The sequence below is a fragment of the Cannabis sativa genome, chromosome 5, assembly GCF_029168945.1.
Source record: "Cannabis sativa cultivar Pink pepper isolate KNU-18-1 chromosome 5, ASM2916894v1, whole genome shotgun sequence".
NCBI classification, from domain to species: Eukaryota; Viridiplantae; Streptophyta; class Magnoliopsida; order Rosales; family Cannabaceae; genus Cannabis; species Cannabis sativa.
In genome coordinates this window covers 46,585,077-46,603,527 of record NC_083605.1, presented here as the reverse complement: position 1 = coordinate 46,603,527, position 18,451 = coordinate 46,585,077, and the positions used below count along the sequence as shown (strand labels likewise).

General features: G+C 31.0%; 1 long non-coding RNA gene across 1 annotated transcript; it reads left to right on the top strand.

The window, feature by feature from the left end:
• Positions 1 to 2,046: 2,046 nt before the first annotated feature.
• LOC133037919 (uncharacterized) lies at positions 2,047 to 6,216 on the top strand. Its single transcript, XR_009687904.1, has 2 exons — positions 2,047 to 4,427; positions 5,988 to 6,216. It is a non-coding gene; the product is annotated as an uncharacterized LOC133037919 (long non-coding RNA).
• The last annotated feature ends 12,235 nt before the right edge of the window (positions 6,217 to 18,451 follow it).

The following is an 18,451-nucleotide window of genomic DNA, read 5'->3' as shown; positions in this document are numbered from 1 at the left end:
AGGGGCATATTTGTTAATTATGATACTTTGTATGGTTCAATTAATAAATATGATAAATGACAATATTATTTAATAATTATTTATAGTTATTAAATAGTTAGAATTGGCATTTAAATGGTTGATTTAGAAAATTGGCGTTTTTGAGAAAATCAGCTGCAGAAAAGATAAAACTGCAAAATTGCAAAAAGTGAGGCCCAAATCCACCTTGAATGGCCGGCCACTTTTGTAGGGTTTTTCCCTCTGATATTTTCATTATTTTAATGCTAAATAATTCAAACCTAACCCTAGTGGAATGCTATAAATAGATAGTGAAGGCTTCAGGAAATTTACACACTAAATTTCTACACTTTTCTTCTGACACTTCTGATTCAGAAAAACCTGAGCCTTCTCTCTCCCTATCTTTGGCCGAATCCACTCTCTCTTTCTTCTTCTTAAATTTCGAAATCCTTAGTGTATGAGTAGTGCCCACAGACAGCAAGTGATACCTCAATCATAGTGAGGAAGATCGTGAAGAAAGACTTTCAGCAAGAAAGAGGTTTCAGCATCAAAGATTCAGAAAAGAGATCCAGGTTCAGATATTGATAATGCTCTGCTACAGAAAGGAATCAAGGGCTAGAAATCTGAACGGAAGGAGTCATTATATTCCGCTGCAACCAATGTAAGGTTTACTAAACTTTATATGTGTTTATTTCATCGTTTTAGAAAGTTCATATTTAGGGTGTTAATAAACATACTTGTGAGTAGATCTAAGATCCTGGTAAAATAAATTCCAACAGGTGATGACGGTGACGGCGGTGATGGCGGTGATGACAGTGGTGATGGGGATGATGGTAAATCTGATTCTGTGAAACTTGATGATATTTATGTGGAAAATGAGGTATTGTTTTGTAGCTATTTGAGTATAAATTATTATTTATGTTGGTTTTTTATTTTAGTTTAGTATATATTATATTTTGGGGTTTTTTCAATATTATACCTAAAATTAATTTTATTTACAAAAATACCATTCAGAAAATTATTTGCGCAAATATTGTTGTGCCACGTCAGCGTACATACCGAATTTCCAAACAATTACCGAAAATGGAAAAAACTGGAAAAATCTCGTTTCCAAAAATTTTCGCTTTTTGAGAATTTTGAAAAAAGTAACTATTTAGTTGCTTTTGATGTGAATAAGATATCAATTAGTTACTTTTCCATTAAAAATTTTATTTCAGAATTTTATACATATATAAATAATAAAATAATTATTTTATTATGTGAGAAACATATATTTTTCTGTCTCCAAAAAAAGACGACTAATATTAAAAGAATTTTTTTTGTTTCTTTTTTATATTTTTAGGCTATATTATGTTATTTTATTGTTTAAAATACCTCGAGGTTACTTTTTTATAATGTAACTCATATGATGTTACATATACTATTTAATTTATTTACAAATTATTTTATAAACCTATTAAAATAGTTTTATAAAAATAATTTTTTTTATATTTAATCTTGTAATGTCTAAATATAAAAATAAAAAATACATATTTATTTAGTAATTTATTAAGTTGTTTGATACATTAAAATTTATTTAAATTTAAGTATTTTTATTTATTTATTTATTAATAAAATATAAAAAAAAATGTTTTTTTAGTAATTTATGGAGTTATTTGATATACACGGATTAAAACATTGTTTATTTTTTAAATTAAAAAAATAAAATAAAAAGAAAAATCTTCAAAAAATTAATGTTTTTAATAAATATTAAATATTCTATTATATGTGTAGAAAAAAAAATGAAATGACATAACAAAATAAAAGTATAAATATATATATGGAACACTTCTTAACGGGTATTACCCATGAATGGTTACTAAGCAAATTTAATTATAAATATTAATTTTAAAAATATCAAACCATCCAATTTTGATCTAATAACGAATAATGAAATCACAAATTTGAATTTCTATGCTTAATTTAACTACTTAATTAAATAAAATATCAAAAAATATCTCTTTTTACACTATATCAAAAATATGTTCATATAAAAATATTTAACTCAAACTCAACTTTTTCTTTTCTTATTTTTCTTGCTAAAAAACTTTTTTTTTTTTAATTTTTTTTACCGATGGAACAATCTCAGCCCATATGATATAAAAATGAGAGATTTTTTTAATTAGATAGAAAAATTAAGCATAAAAACTCAAAATTTTCTAATTTTACCCATTCATGGGTAATACCCATTAAGAGTGCACCCATATGTATATATATATATATGATATTATGATGATATGTCATATCATACATTGAGAGAAGAAAAAAAAGTAGTGAGACTCATCATTACATGTGAATGGAAAGAGAGAGAAATAAAATGTTAGAAAAAAAAAAAGAAAACTAGAAAAAAAGTCTGCTTCAGTGTAAGAATATATATATGTTTTAACCGTATGCTAATAAATGGTATATCTTCTAAATAATTGACCAACAATATTATAGCAATTAATTTTAGATTTTAGTCCGTTGATGCAATTAATTCTTATATTTTTTAGTTTTCATTCTAATAAAATTTCAATTTTTATTTTGTTAGTAATTTTTATACTTTTTTTTTTGTATGTTTTTGTCAATGTAGGATGGTGGTGAGGGTAATGGTTTAGCTGTTGATATATTGGGTGGTGTTAATGATGATGGTGCTGAAGTTTATAAGGTGACTTTATGTTTTTTTTTGTTTTGAAATGTATTATATTGTGTGTTTTTAAATTTATTATATATTAGTATCTTTTGTTGTTTTTTTCTCAAGAAATAAGACAAATATCAGATGCTATTGTTAATGAAGTTACTGATCAGGCTGTTGATGTAGGTGCTGAGGATGGCATGGATAAGGTTTTGTTTTTTATTTTTTATTTGCAATTATTTTGCTTTGTATTTTGTTTAGTTGATTTAGTAACTAATATGTTTCTTTTTCATGTACCGTTTTTCAAATTGGTCACGATTGTTCAAGTTTTGATATTATGGGTTCTTTGTTGGTGCAGCCTGAAAATGTTGAAGTTTTGTTGGAAGATAAAAAAGTAGTTGGAGATGATAATGTTATGGAAGCTTCTAAAAGGAATAGTGAGAGTACTGAAGATGGTATTACATCTGCTGAGATGTTAATTATATAAGAGAAAGTGGATGCTGTTTGTCATGATTATGAGTTGAAGAAGAGTATGGTATGTGATTTGTATATATTTATGTATGATTAATTTTTTAATTATTATTAATTTGTTTTGACATTTTGTTATGAGTTTTTCATATTATTTTAGGAAAAATTTAAAGTTATTGATTTGGGTAGTGCTGATACTCCAAGTGTGGATTTGCAAGGTGTTATTATAATTGACTTTGGTGATTCGTCTAGAAAATCTGTTAAGATTGGCGAAACAAAGTATTTGAAAGGTCTACACCCTTTCAATTCTGAGTTGCTTGATCCACTGCATTGTCTTCAATAAGATTCTTTTGATGAGTGGTTTCTTGAAGTTATTCTTATATTATTATTTCTTCACTGTTTCATAGTGTAAACACTAGTCTAAGTTGTCATCTTTGGATGTACAACTAGATGTTTCATTTACAAATACTTATCTATTGAGATCTAACACTATTATGTTTGTCTAATGGATGGCAATCCTTTGGGATTTGTCCCATTAAAACAACAAGGTAAGTTAGACCAATAATGAAGATTCAAAATTATACTACAACATTAATAACAGAAAACAACATGGTTCAATATAAATTCATACACATTTAGAAATTATCATACAATTAGTGTAATGACTGCATATTAGAATATGGATTAGTAAAGGCAATAAGCATTTATTATTGGTATTTTTATAATTATGCATGATTTTATTATGAGTTGGGTCCCATTTTTAGAAATGAGAATTAGAGTTATAATTTCTCAATTTTAGAGATTTTATTAAACTCTAGGGGTACTATTTAAGTTATATATGCATTATGTAATTTTTATGATTTTGTTCGGCGATAACGGAAAATGAGATGGATAGTCGTTTGAGTCACTTAGATAAGTCGAGAACCTTTTTCTTAGAGGGAAAAATATTTGTGACAAATAAAATTCGGGTTTGAGCAGGGTTATGGCTTCTGACCATTTTACCCTTAGGCTTTATTTGGCTTAAGTAGAAGTAAAAGGATATTTTGGTAATTTGGCATTAAGTGATAGGTGGCTAGTTAGTTGTGTGCCACCTAGCTACTCTTATGTTCAGCCTAGATTAACTATTTTCTTGGGGAATTAATTAATTAGGTTTGATTTAACATAGGAAAATCAAAGAAAAAAATAAGAAATAGATAATACTACTCTTCTTCTTCTTCTTTCTCTCAAAACCAAGAAGGACCCTAGGAATTGTTGTTGAGTTCTGCATATTCAACAAGATTTCAACTGGAATTCTTTAGCTCAATCAAAGGTAACCTTGGAGCTTTAAATCTTTGTGCAGTTTAAAGCTTTAATTTTGACTTGGTTATGCAACTTTGTGATATAGTGGCTGTTTAGGTTAGGTTTTACTCTAGGATGTTTCCAGAGGTTGTTTTAAGTTTGAATTAACTATTTGTTGTTGGTTTTGCTGGTTTATTTGTGGAATGAGCAAGTTTGAGCTTGTGAGCTCATACTTGGCTTATTAATGGTAGAATTCGATTCGTGGGTTGTATGTAGCTTGTACCAATTGGAATATATTGTTTGAGGTTATCATAGGTGTTCTGGAGAGTATGGAGAATTTTGGGCACGAATTGAGTAAGTTTCAAACTTGCTAGGGTTACCTGGTGCAAACTGATTAACAAGTTTGATTGGTCCTATAAAACCGGTTAGCCAGAACAGGTGTAGGTTCCCTTAATTGTTGGATTCATCAATTCGGGCTATTTTCAGAGCCTTGGTCGGTTAAATCCTTGTTAATTGGGGTACTATGGTATTAGTAGTTAATCACAGAACCCTTAGTTAGGGGTTTAGGTTTCCCAGATTAGGGTTTTACGTGTCATTTACCCGTATACGTGAATGTGACTAGGGCATCCATCCAGCACGAGGTATTCCGTTCAGGTCGGCCAACTCATTTGAATTCGAAAATAAGGTAAGAATAGCATAGAACATATTATATATACAGTAGAACCTCTACTTAAGAATACTCTATTCAAGAATAACCTCTAAATTGTAATTAGTTATACATTTTCTTAGTCCCGTATTAACAAAGTATACCTCTATATAAGAATAATTACATCTTAATAAAATATATACATGTATTTTGTAAATTTATTTATGTAAAATTTATAATTTTATTTTAAATTATAATGCATGTATGGAATTATATTTACTCTAAAATATTTCTATTATGATATAGTATTAATGATTATTTATTGTTATTATTGTTACATTGATATTTTTCTAGTTTTTGAATTTTTTTTTCTAGTGTAACTCTATTTAGTTATAACCTCCCAATTAGAATATAATTTACTTGGTCCTAAGTGTATTCTTGGATAGAGGTTCTACTGTATATGCGAATGTATGCATGTGTGATATATATATATATGCATGTTGTGTTTATGATATATATGTTTGGGTAATATCATAACGACACAACCATTGTATCGATTCAGCAGTAAGGACATTATATTGGTTAAGAGTGATATTCACCCTAGAAAGTATTAATTGGTGCTATCATAGCGACACAACCATTGTGTTGATTCAAAAGTATATGCATCATACTAGTTAAGAGTGATATCATGGCTAATTATACTTTTGAGTGCTATTGATGCTGTCATAGCGGCACAAACATAGTGTCGGTCATGCAGTGCAACCATATGACTTATAGTGGATGATATCATGGTCAATAGCACCAATTGTTAAGAATGTTCTTAAGTCATCTGGTAAGCCTTGTGGATAGGTGTATGGGCGCCTAGACATAAGTCGTGATTTTATGATTTGTTGTATGCTTTTCAAACTGAGTCTGTTGACTCACAGATGCTACTCTCATGTGTAGGTAAAGGAAAGGCGAACGCTAAACAGGAGTGAGCCTCGAGCTAGGGTGAAGTTGTACATGTCATGGCGGCGCGACCTGGAGTGTTCGGTCTCGAGACATCTGGGTTTTCTTTTTGTAGTCGTTGTGCAACCTGACTAGTGTATTTTAAAATATTTTATAAATGTTTAATAACGGGATCCCGGCTTTTGTAAATCATTAAATAAAAGTTTATAAAGTTTCATAGTCTAAAGTTTAAATTTGACACAATTTTTGAGAAAAAATTCTTTGATTAGCAAAGATAGCATTGCAATTGAAAAATCACTGTAGCGTTCCTTAGTATTAGGGCATTACAATTTTGGTATTAGAGTCGCCAGGTTTTGCCTACCGAAGATCGCCAAGACATGTACAATCATCATCAGAAAAAGCTCAGCTCATGGTTCAGTAAGCCTTTAGTTGTTTAGTAATATATGTGATAAGCAAAGCATGTTAGGAAGCATAGTAGTTTATAATTGTTTATATTAATGCATTCCCTTAAAATCCATAAGTGTGATAGTAAGATTGTATATTGGGTCTTTGCCTGACCAGATTGACATACGAATTGACAGGTTTGTCCAATAGAATGGACACCTGGTGCAATATGGAGAGTCATAACAATGTGGTCAGGGCGAGTAACGGTTGGAGAGAATGGAATCTAAGTTGTTCCCATAACCGAGGTGAAAGACATTGGAGGGCTATTGGCGGGAGTGATGATTATCTGCCACAAGCTCGTTGGAGGGAGCAAAACCTCGTAGAGATAGAAGTTATAATTCAACAACATGAAGAAGAAATTCAGAGGTTGAAACAACAAAGATCTCCTGTAGTACATTTACCTTATATATCAAAAGTTTTGAATCCGGTACTATCAGAGGAGCAGAATATGGCTAGTAACCAAATGGAACAATTACAAGGGGGATATCGGATGCAAGAATCTCCAGCACTTCAGGATGATTCAGAGGTGAAGGACACCTTTTGGACAGGGAGCACTAAAGAATTTGTTTTAAAGCCACATGAAGTTATGACAGAAGGTCGAGTTACTACTCCCCTTATTTCCATTTATGGTGGAGGTAGTAGGGGCTCCGTGGTTGAGCAGAAGGGGAAACCTACATCGACAGTGGTGGGTGTAAGACGAAACAAGCGGCTCCGAGGGAATCAAGGCAGAGGTGGACGCCAAGGGTATTCTTACCTTAAATGCCCACGTTGCAAAAAACACCATCTAGTAGAATGCAACCTGAAGGCATGCTTCCAGTGTGGCGTGATTGGGCATTTTAAGAAAGATTGTCCTTAGGCTAGAAAAATGGCAATATGAGTTAAATTTACCGATATTCCTAAGTGGAATATAGGATGTGAGTAGCTAATAGAGGTATCCATCTAATTTATTTGGAGAATGGAATCTTTTGATTAAAAGTGATCTAGTATTAGTATAAGTGGGAAAATTTATGAGTGTTGTCTGGAACCCTAGGTGAATTAAAGGTGATTATGTGGATGGATCTATTCACTACCGGGGGGCATGAGTCAAGCTGTGATAATCAGACCTCGTGATTTGCGAAGGAAAGACCAGGAGCAGTACAATCCCACATTGCTTGGGGGAAAGGTGGTATGTAGTGATTCTAAGATTATGTAGGCGTGGGACTACATAGGGTTGAGGACTTGAATTGATTGCTTATGACTGCCTATGTTAGCAAGAAGCATCTTGCTTTGGTAGCCACCATGAAGGGAACTCCACGGTTAAGTGTCCTTGACTTGGGGTGATTTCATTTACGAAGTGTCCCCATGAAGCGTGCGAACCAAAACAAAGCACGTTAAAACACTTGGATTGGTCTCTCGGGTCGTCATTCCAGGAAGCAGTTAGAGTGACACACTCATGTGTAAGGGCCATCATTTTGTGACTATAAGGGCCTCACAGAGGCTTGAAAAGGGGACATTACTAGGGTAACGTATAAAAGAACATCAGAAAAAAGTAGTGGTATCACTAAGGTAAAGAAGATTACCTAGATTACTTATTATGATACGATAACGATAGAAAATGCTTTTATAATTAACTGGATAGTCAATATGTTATATAAGGAGACCATTGAAATTTTGGGAAAAGATTTCCTTATTAAGCAATGATGGGAGGGCATACTCACCCATGATGGGGAAAAGCTTATAAATTAAGATGCAATTTGATGGACATGTATTCGAGTGATTGGTGAATGTAAAATCAAAAAGTAGGTTGTTTATTAAACAATGAACTACATCATTAAGGGTAAAATGAGTTTTAGAGTGATTAACCAAGTATGAAGATAGTGATGATTGCAAGAAAGCAATAGTAGCGTACGAATCATGGAGTAAAACCTTAGTGGTATTAACGGGAAACGAATATAAGACTCTTAGATGTTGATGAATCAATACCATCAATGGGAGACTCACTACAAATTGGAGTGGTAGCTCATACCAAGGGATGGTCAATAAAACGGAGAATATACTTGAAATATGTATATTTCTAGATGTGTTAAAAAGGGAATTTTAGGATTTCTACCTAACACAAATACGGAGCTTTGATATCAAGGAATGATCTTTGATCAATTGTTATTAGCTAAGAACTCAGGAAATGGATGCAAGTTAAAATGAGTGGAGATAGATAAGATTCAAGTTGACAATAAGATGAAAATTCCTCAAGCATAAATGAACAAAACCAATGAGGAATTGTAAGAGGTTTATGAAGGGAGTGATAGAAATTAGATTTAATTAACGAAGGAATGAAAGCAAGAAATACAATTAGGAACGACAAAGAAGCATCTCCTTTCTGATAACCCATCATTAGCTTACCTTGGAGTTAAGCATAATTAAGTTAGGGTAATCTCAAGATGGAAAATCTTCTGGGGAGTCATATCGGAAAGCATATGAGTAAGGACAAAGTACGTAAAGATCCATATTAGGATGCAGAATCAATAGTCGTTCTAGAGATTATCAAGAGAAAGGAATGTGTTAATAAGTAAAAATTTACAAGGTATCTAGATGAGTATATGTTCGTGAGTAGAAATAAGAAATGCTCTAATTGAATATCTATCAGAAACAAGTACTTAACTTGTTATTAAGTTAAGTCAGTAGACAAGTTTAGGAGGTCCCATAGGAGGAACAGAAAGACGCAATTATGAACTATGTATTGTGGGATCTTATGGTTTCGACCGAGTAGTAACAGTTGAACATACCGAGTTAATATGCTGTCTACCAGTGTTGACAATTTATACGATAATTGAGGATATGGAATTTATACAAAGGAATAGCCTACTCTTGTGAAATCTCAATGTTTATATCCTTGGCTATGATGATAAGGATTAATGAAGGTTATTAAGAGCTATGGGGATTAAAGTGAGCATAGTATAATGTTTTATTCATGAAAGATGGGTAATCTAGAAGGATCGATGGAATATTAGAAATATGTTGTGATCATATTTGAGAAAGGTTAGATTATCTTATAATAATCTCTTCCCCTGACGAAGTGTTTTTCTAAAAGTGATGATTATATGTATCATTGGTTAGGTACTTTAATATGTGTGGTACGAGAAAGATGTTGGACACCTGTTCACTTAAGTAACACAGGTGATAAAAGAATTGGTGAATGGATCAGCTAGGTTGTCCTCTGTGTCCACTTTTTCCACCAGTACATCCCCTTTTGCTATATATTCTCTGATGATGTGATACTTCCTTTCAATATGCTTGCTTCTCTTGTGGCTTTGAGGCTCCTTACTGTTGGCTATGGCTCTAGTGTTATCACAAAGCAAAACCAGTGGTTTTTCCATTCCAGGGACAACACCGAGTCCAGTGAAGAACTTTCTAAGCCAAACAAGTTCTTTTATAGCCTCTGCAGCAGCTAGGTATTCTTCCTCAATGGTAGAGTCTGAAATCGCGGTTTGTTTAGCACTTCTCCAAACCACTGCTCCACCCCCAAGAGTAAACACCGTCCCTGATGTAGATTTTCTGTCATTAAGACATGTCTGGAAATCTGAATCGGTATAGCCTACGGGATTTAAAGCACCACCCTTGTAGACTAACACGAATTTCCTTGTACTCTTCAAGTACTTCAAGATATGCTTAACATCATTCCAATGTTCCTGTCTTGGATTTGTCTGATACCTGCTTACGATTCCTACAGCATAACAGATGTCAGGTCTAGTGCATAGCATTGCATACATTAGACTCCCAACTGCAGAAGCATAAGGAACCCTTCTCATGTCCTCTATCTCTTGAGGATCAGTGGGACACTGCGCCTTAGATAGACGGATACAAAATCTAAAAGGCATGGTTGCCCTTTTGGTGTTGGTCATTGAGAATCTCTCTAAAACCTTATCTATGTAAGTTGTTTGAGAGAGAGCAAGGAATCTGTTCTTCCGGTTTCTGATAATCTGAATACCGAGAACATAGGTAGCTTCACCCAAATCTTTCATTTTGAATTGAGTGTCTAACCATTCCTTGATGTCAGTCATTTTCTTGACATTGTTGCCAATGATCTAAATGTCATCAACATAAAGGACCAAGAATACTACCGCTTGGTTTTCCTTGAGTTGATAAACACAAGGTTCATCTTCATTCTGAAGAAAGCCGTAGGTCTTGATGATTTCATCAAACCTTTTGTTCCAGGAGCGAGAAGCTTGCTTAAGTCCATAAATGGACCTATTGAGTTTGCAAACTTTCTTTTCTTCCCTGGAAGAACATAGCCTGCTGGTTGCTCCATATAGATGGTTTCTTCAAGAATTCCGTTAAGGAAAGCTGTCTTGACATCCATTTGCTAGATTTCATAATTGAAAGCGGCTACGATGGAGAGAAGAATTCGGATGGATTTGAGCATGGAGAGCGTGTTGGAAATTATTTTACCAGGATCTTAGATCTACTCACAAGTATGTTTATTAACACCCTAAATATGAACTTTCTAAAACGATAAAATAAACACATATAAAGTTTAGGAAACCTTACATTGGGGGCAGCGGAATTAAATGACTCCTTCCGTTCAGATATCTAGCCCTTGATTCCTTTCTGTAGCAGAGCATTATCAATATTTGAACCTGGATCTCTTTCTCTGAATCTTCGATGCTGAAACCTCCTTCTTGCTGAAAGTCTTTCTTCACGATCTTCCTCACTATGATTGAGGTATCACTTGCTGTGTGTGGGCACTACTCTTACACTAAGAATTTCGAAATTCAAGAGGGAAGAGAAAGAAGAAGTGGCAGCTAAAGATAGGGAGAGAGAAAGGCTCAGGTTTTTCTCTGAAGGAAAAATAGAAAATTTAAGTGTAATTTTCCTGAAGCCTTCACTATCTATTTATAGCATTCCACTAGGGTTAGGTTTGAATTATTTGGCATTAAAATAATGAAAATATCAGTTTAAATTTCCTACAAAAGTGGCAGGCCCTATACTAGTGGATTTGGGCCTCACTTTTTGCAATTTTGCAGTTTTACCTTTTCTGCATCTGATTTTCTCAAAAACGCCAATTTTCTAATTCAACCATTTAAATGCCAATTCTAACTATTTAATAACTATAAATAATTATTAAATAATATTGTCATTTATCATATTTATTAATTGAACCATACAAAGTATCATAATTAACAAATATGCCCCTATAAACTCTTTCTTTACAATTTCGCCCTTACTTAGTGAAAAATTCACAAATAGACATAGTCTAATTTGAGAAATATAATTGATTAATCAAAACCAATTACATGAGTCTTACAAGCAATATTATCTCAACTAGTGGGGGGACCATGGGTCTATATAACCGAGCTTCCAATAAGTAGATCAAGAATTTAGCACTAAAATTCACTAACTTATTAATTCTTCGTTGAATCCACGCATAGAACTTAGAGTTGCACTCTCAGTATATAGAATGCTCTATATGTTCCACCATATAGACACATCATTAGTTATCCATTGTTATAATCCTAATGTGATCAATGATCCTCTATATGAATGATCTACACTGTAAAGGGATTAAATTACCGTTACACCCAACAATGTATTTATTCCTTAAAACACTTGACCCCGTATAAATGATATTTCAGCTTATGTGAAATGAGTACTCCACCATTTATGTTCGTTTGGTCAAGCTCGAAGGAGATCATCCTTTGCTTACTATTCCCCAGATAGAAGCTATAGATTCCATGTTTATGATAGCGCTCCCACTCAATTGCACTACCGTGTTCCCAAAATGTACGTATCACCCTGACCTAAAAGTAGGCTTAACTAACAAATCAAAGAACACGAATAGCCTTTCAAGATTGAGCCTAATCATAACAGGATTAAGAACATTTGATCTAGGATCAACTAGGCGATATTGACTTGAATAGATATTACGGTAAGTTTAATAAATCTAAGTCAAAGTTCAATATCGGCCCCTTGCGATGCATACTCCATGCATCCAACCTGAGCTTTACTTTAACCAATGCTCTGGAAAGAACATAGCACTTCTCCAAATGCAAGTAAACTCTTGTTGTAGATTATCATATCAGTAAAACCCTGTGTCTGATAAATCTAGGAAACTTTATTCACATAGTCATGTTTACTTTCCAATGTGTTGACGACACAATAAACAGGATCAAGTATGTGAAAAGGGTTTCAGATGAATCTATACATTATGTAAATATAATCATGAAATAAATCATGTGAACCATGCAACATTAAATGTTATTTCTGATCTATATTAATGAGTAAATCTGATTATATTGAAATGAGTTTTATTTTGGGCATAAAACCCAACAAACTCCCACCTGCACTAATATAAAACAAAAAGTGCGTTTCAAATAATCTCAACACATTGATATACAAATCAAGTGTAGTAGTAGTAAACTCCTCGTAATAGGATCTGAAAGGTTGACTTAACCACAACCTTTTCTCCACTATTACTCTTCCTTAATCACAAAATCATTGATAATGTGAAATTCCTCTATATATGTCTACTCTCTTGGGATACTTGATTCTATATCTTTGGCAACTACTTTTGGTTAATCAGGAAATTAACACTAGTAGTTTAAGGCAATTTGGAATGATGCCAAAAATGTATAGAACTTTCCTTAGACTGAATAAGTACCTTTCCTGTAACCTTAACATTCAGTCCCTTTCTGGTAGACCTAGAGACTTTAGATAGGTTTTTACACTTCTCCAAAATCACTATTCCACCCCCAGAGTAACCACCATCTTATCAGAAAGATTTACTAGCACAAAGGCAAATTTCGAAATCTAATATGGTGTAGTCTAAGAGTTTTAAATACACCCTTATAGACTAACATATAGTTCCTCTTCTTTATCTTAAGATTTACTTGATTGTCTTCCAATGTTCTTCTCCTGGATTAATCTGATACCTACTCATTACTCCCACTCAACAGCAGGTGTCTGGTCTAAGGCATACAAAAGCATATCTAAGACCTCTCACTGTTGATATAAGAAATTCTTTCATGGCTTTATCTTTTCTGGAATAGTTGAGACTTTTCCTTAGATAAATAAAATCTATGTCTAAGAAGTTGTGAAGCTTCTATAGATTGCCATTAGAAAGAAAATGCTTCAGCATCTTACTAAAGTAAGTTGCTTGCATTAGAGTAAGTAATTACCAGGTATACCACAAGCCATAGGTTTAGATAAACTCAAACCTATAATACTAGGAACAGCAAGTTTTGTTAAGTCCATTGAATGGACTTATAAACGAAAATTTCCTTTTATGTCCTTGTAATAGAAAACTTTAGGTTACTCCATGTGAATGGATTAAACCATAGTTCTATTGGCTTTATGCTTAGTTTCTTATCTTGACAATCCATTACTTGTTTAAACTCACAATGGATTTTGATCACTAGTGTCTCCCAAGTCAAAAGAAGTGAAGTCCCTAGGAACTCTCCCACTACGACAAGGTACCGTGAATTATGTCTAAGAAAACTAAATGGTATTAACCTCTTTGGTTGTGACAAGACAATAGAGGCAGTGGGATCATCATATGTCAAATGAGATGATAGAACACTTTTGGAATCAAGAAAAATATCTCCTTTATTTGCTACTTGTTTTTCAGACTTAGTCATTTTCTTAGAAAAGTAGTATTTGTTTGAACAAACACTTTCTTATCTATTGACAATGGGATGGTTCACCCCTAATCACTTAGAAAAGCTAACAAACCATGGTTTACAGTTCTAGCTTTTCTTAAGATTTTGATTAGGTCATCCATCAATCTAGTAATGATTTACGTTAAGTACCCAACCATTACATCATTCTGAAATTGTATTACCATAGAAGGATTTAGGCAACGACTAGTAACTAATCATCAACATGCAACTCGAAGTTTCTGGGGAGGTAAGTTTGGATATAATTCAAAAATCAATTTAATGATCTTTGAACTGCATATCTACTAACTATTTCTCCACCCCTATCAGTTCGCAAGATCTTTAACCACTTACCTTAATGGTTTTAACCATTGCTAGAAATTAATGAAATTTTTCAAACATTTCAAATTTCTTGCTAAAAGGTATAATCTAGAGTGATCGTTTTAAGAATACAACGAAAAACTCATATCCACCCCTGAATGTACATCCATCTGCGAATGAGATGAACTACTTTCAGTGGATATAGGCATATTAACTCTTTGCAGAGATTGATCTTGTCAAATCCACTATGAACAAGATACAAATGCCATAGATTAAAAAAAATGGTAGTGTCTATTGATGACATAGGTTTAGTTACATCAAAGAGTTCTTAGAATACTGCAAGTGGATCCTGGTCACAGAATACCTAACTCATATTCCATACAGTTTTAATCCATTAATAGAAGATAGATATTAAACACTTGAGAAAGTGTAACTGTATTGTATTCTGGAATTAGAAATATAAGAAAATTTCTGTTTGGATTCTAAAATTAAAGTCAAAGACTTAAATTCAACCAAATATAATGAGTAATTCTTTCTTGGACCACCACTACTAATACAAACTCTAAGTCAGATTTGCCCATACAAGTAGGAGATTTCTAAGATTGAAGATTTATATCAATTGGGAATAGAATTTCGGGATTATAATCATATGCGTTATATAAAATGACATGAAATGATTTATAGACCATTCATCCAATGATATGTTTTGAAGCTAATTCGAAATGAATAAGCTAAGAGGAATTAGGATAATTTCATTTATAAATAAGAATCCAACGATGCTTCGATTAGCGAAAGACAAAGTAATCTTATTTATGTAATCTTCTTGTTTCATATTGTAAAAATACTAGTCTAAGGTGTCATCAATTGATGAACAGTTAGATGTCGCATATACAATACTTATCTTTCGAGATCTTACACTATTATGTATGTCTAATGGTGAAAATCCATTAGGGATTTATCTCATTACAAAAACAAACATGTTAGACCAACAATGAAGATTCGAAATTAAACTACAACTTAATAACAGAAAATAACATGGTTCAATATAAATTCATACACAATTCAGAAATTATAAACATATAGCAAGTAGGAATGACTAGTGAAAATACTAAAACATACAATCTTATATAATTTCCAAGGTTTTCAACAAACTGGTACAGTGTCCCGGTAGGCGAGAGTCAAAGCATCATTTATTGAATAGAGTTGTCAGCTCATCTAAAATAGAAACCATTCTAGCAACATTTTATTCGATCAAAATAAGAATCCAACGTTTTCCAGGTAGGCGAGAGTCAAGGTTATTCTCATTTTATGAGCTTCCACCATTGTTTCATGTTTCATAAGTTTATCTCTAAGTAGTCACCGTAGGGGAGAGTCTAATAGAGACGAAAACTTACAAAACACTTATCAAATGAAATCTTACGGTGTTAAATGCGTTCAACGAATAACCATCCATAGGGGGACGAAGTCTAGCGTCTCGAGGTTATATTGAAAACATTTAACTTTTGTAAGACCAACAATGGAGATCGAATATCTTAATAATAATCAAGCTCATTATTTAAAGTGAGTTGTATTTTCTTTGATTCTCTTTATTTAATTTATTTATTTTAAATATATATTTATTTAAAATTTCCAATTTAGAATGAAAAATTCTAAATATAAATTTTAATTTAATATTTATAAATTTTACTTAGATGAATTATTTCCATCTTAGTAATAATTTCCAATAAATATTTAGAAAAATATTCAATTTAAGTTGTTACAAAATTAATATAAATTAATTTACAACTCAAATTTAATTTTCTATAAATATATATTGCATTTCGAAAAATTAAGGTATTTAAGAATACAATTTTCGAAAATGCATGTTAAAATAAAAAATTAATCCTGGAAAAATTATTCTAATTTAATGTTGGCCCAAAATTAATTAATAAAATTAATTTACAACAAAAAATATAATTTTCCTATTTAATTAAATATATAAGAAAAATTTCAAATATTTAAGTATGATGATGAAAATCAACTTAAATATTAATTTTCTATTTAATTAAATACACTAGAAAAATACTTCAAGCAAAAATATCATCTATCTAGATTTTCCTTTGACTAATTAATTCAATTTCTAATAATATACTTTAATTCAATTTATTTTAAATTAATCAATAAATGAAAAAATCATTGATTTAAGTTGATCCAAGAATTAATTAAAATAAATAATTAATTTACAACTTAATCTATTTTTCAAGATAAAATTCGAAATTCTAGCATTTAAGAAATGCAATTTCGAAAATTGATTAATAAAATAAAGAAAAAATATATTTTGAAAATTATTTAAAATTAGTTGAAAAAATAAATTTCAACCAAAAATAATTTTCTATTTAATTAAATGTCATGAAAAAGAAATATTTAAGTATGATGATAAAATCAACTTACATATTTAATTTTCAAATTAATTAAATGTATTAAATTCAAGAAATAAATAATTAAGTGTAGAGAAGGCTTAATTATTAATCTCTAGTTTAATACTAGGAAAAAATATACTTAAAATAAATTGTACCAAAATTAATTATTTAAATAATTAATTTCACAATGTATAATATTTTCCTATTTAATATTAGAAATAATAAGTAGTCTAGAAATAACTATCTAGAAAATATCTTATTTGACTAAGTATCTTTTCCACAAAATTTGAAAAAATATCTAATTTAAGTTGTATTAGAAAAAATCTAGAACTTAAATATTTTTCAAATTTAAATTTAATTAAATATCAAAATTAAGTTATAACCACTTAATTTGAAAATATTCCATTTTAAGTTAATATTTGAAAAGATATTAACTTAAAAAATATCTAAAGAATCTTAATAACCAATGCCTAAAATTCCTCAACTTAATTTTGAAATTTGAAATTCAAAAGATATTCAGATTTAAGTTGGTTAGTTGTAGATAACTAAATATCAACTTAAATAGGAATATTTAATGAAAAATTTAAATTAAGCTCCAGAAAGAATCTAGATGGTTATAATTCTATATTTAATTAAATACAAGAAAATACATATAGTTTAGCTTAGAATAAAAAATTCTTTAAACTATATTTTTCTTAAATTAATTTCAAAATAAATGAAATTAATTATGTTGCTAATCAATTTTATTAGGTTAAACTAGTGTAATTAACCTAGTACAGTCATTCAAATCAGGCAAATGGGCCTTCACAATTGGGGTGGTTTGTGTGAGGGGGTGCTGGGTTCAGTATGTCGTACCCACTTCTATGGCTCCCAACTCTCACACAAGGCCCAAAAGAGACGAATTTAACCTTAATAAGAACAACTGTTATTAATAGAATAGGCCCAATAACTAAATGGGCCTAAATAAATTCTATCAAGAACTATGATAATTTATTTTAGCAACAACAACCTATATGTATCTATAATCAAATTAAACACATAGGCTCACACAGGCACACTTTGGATGGGTCCTATCATGTTGCTAGGTCATACACAGATGAAAGAAGATTATAAATTATACCTGTTACAAATTATTATCTTGACCAAGGGAGCCATCAGATCATTAGATCTCGCAAAAAGTAACCATGGCTATTTGTAATCAAGTAATAATAGGTTTTGAAAACTTACACATAAGCTAAAACACATACTCCTGCAACAAGGTTAGCTGGATAGTTGGATGTAGGATTTATTTAATTTTAAATTAAATAATTAATTTCGAAATAATTAATTAAATAAATAAAATATTTATTTTTTGAAAATTTAAAAAAAATAAAAAAAATTTCGAAAATTTAAAAAAAATTTAAATTTAAAATTAAACCTACAATTTTTGAAAAATTAGGTTTCAACCAACCTAAATTTCATTTCAAAAAAAAAATTGCTAACTACTTTTAAATTTTAAATGTTATTTTATAAATAAAAATTAAATAAAAATTAGAAAAGATAAATGAAATATCTTTTCAGATTTTAAATTTAATTTAAATAAATAAAATAACAAAATTTAAAAGTTAGCAAAATATCTTACATCTATTTAAAATTACATGATTATAAATATCTTATTTTAAATTTAAAT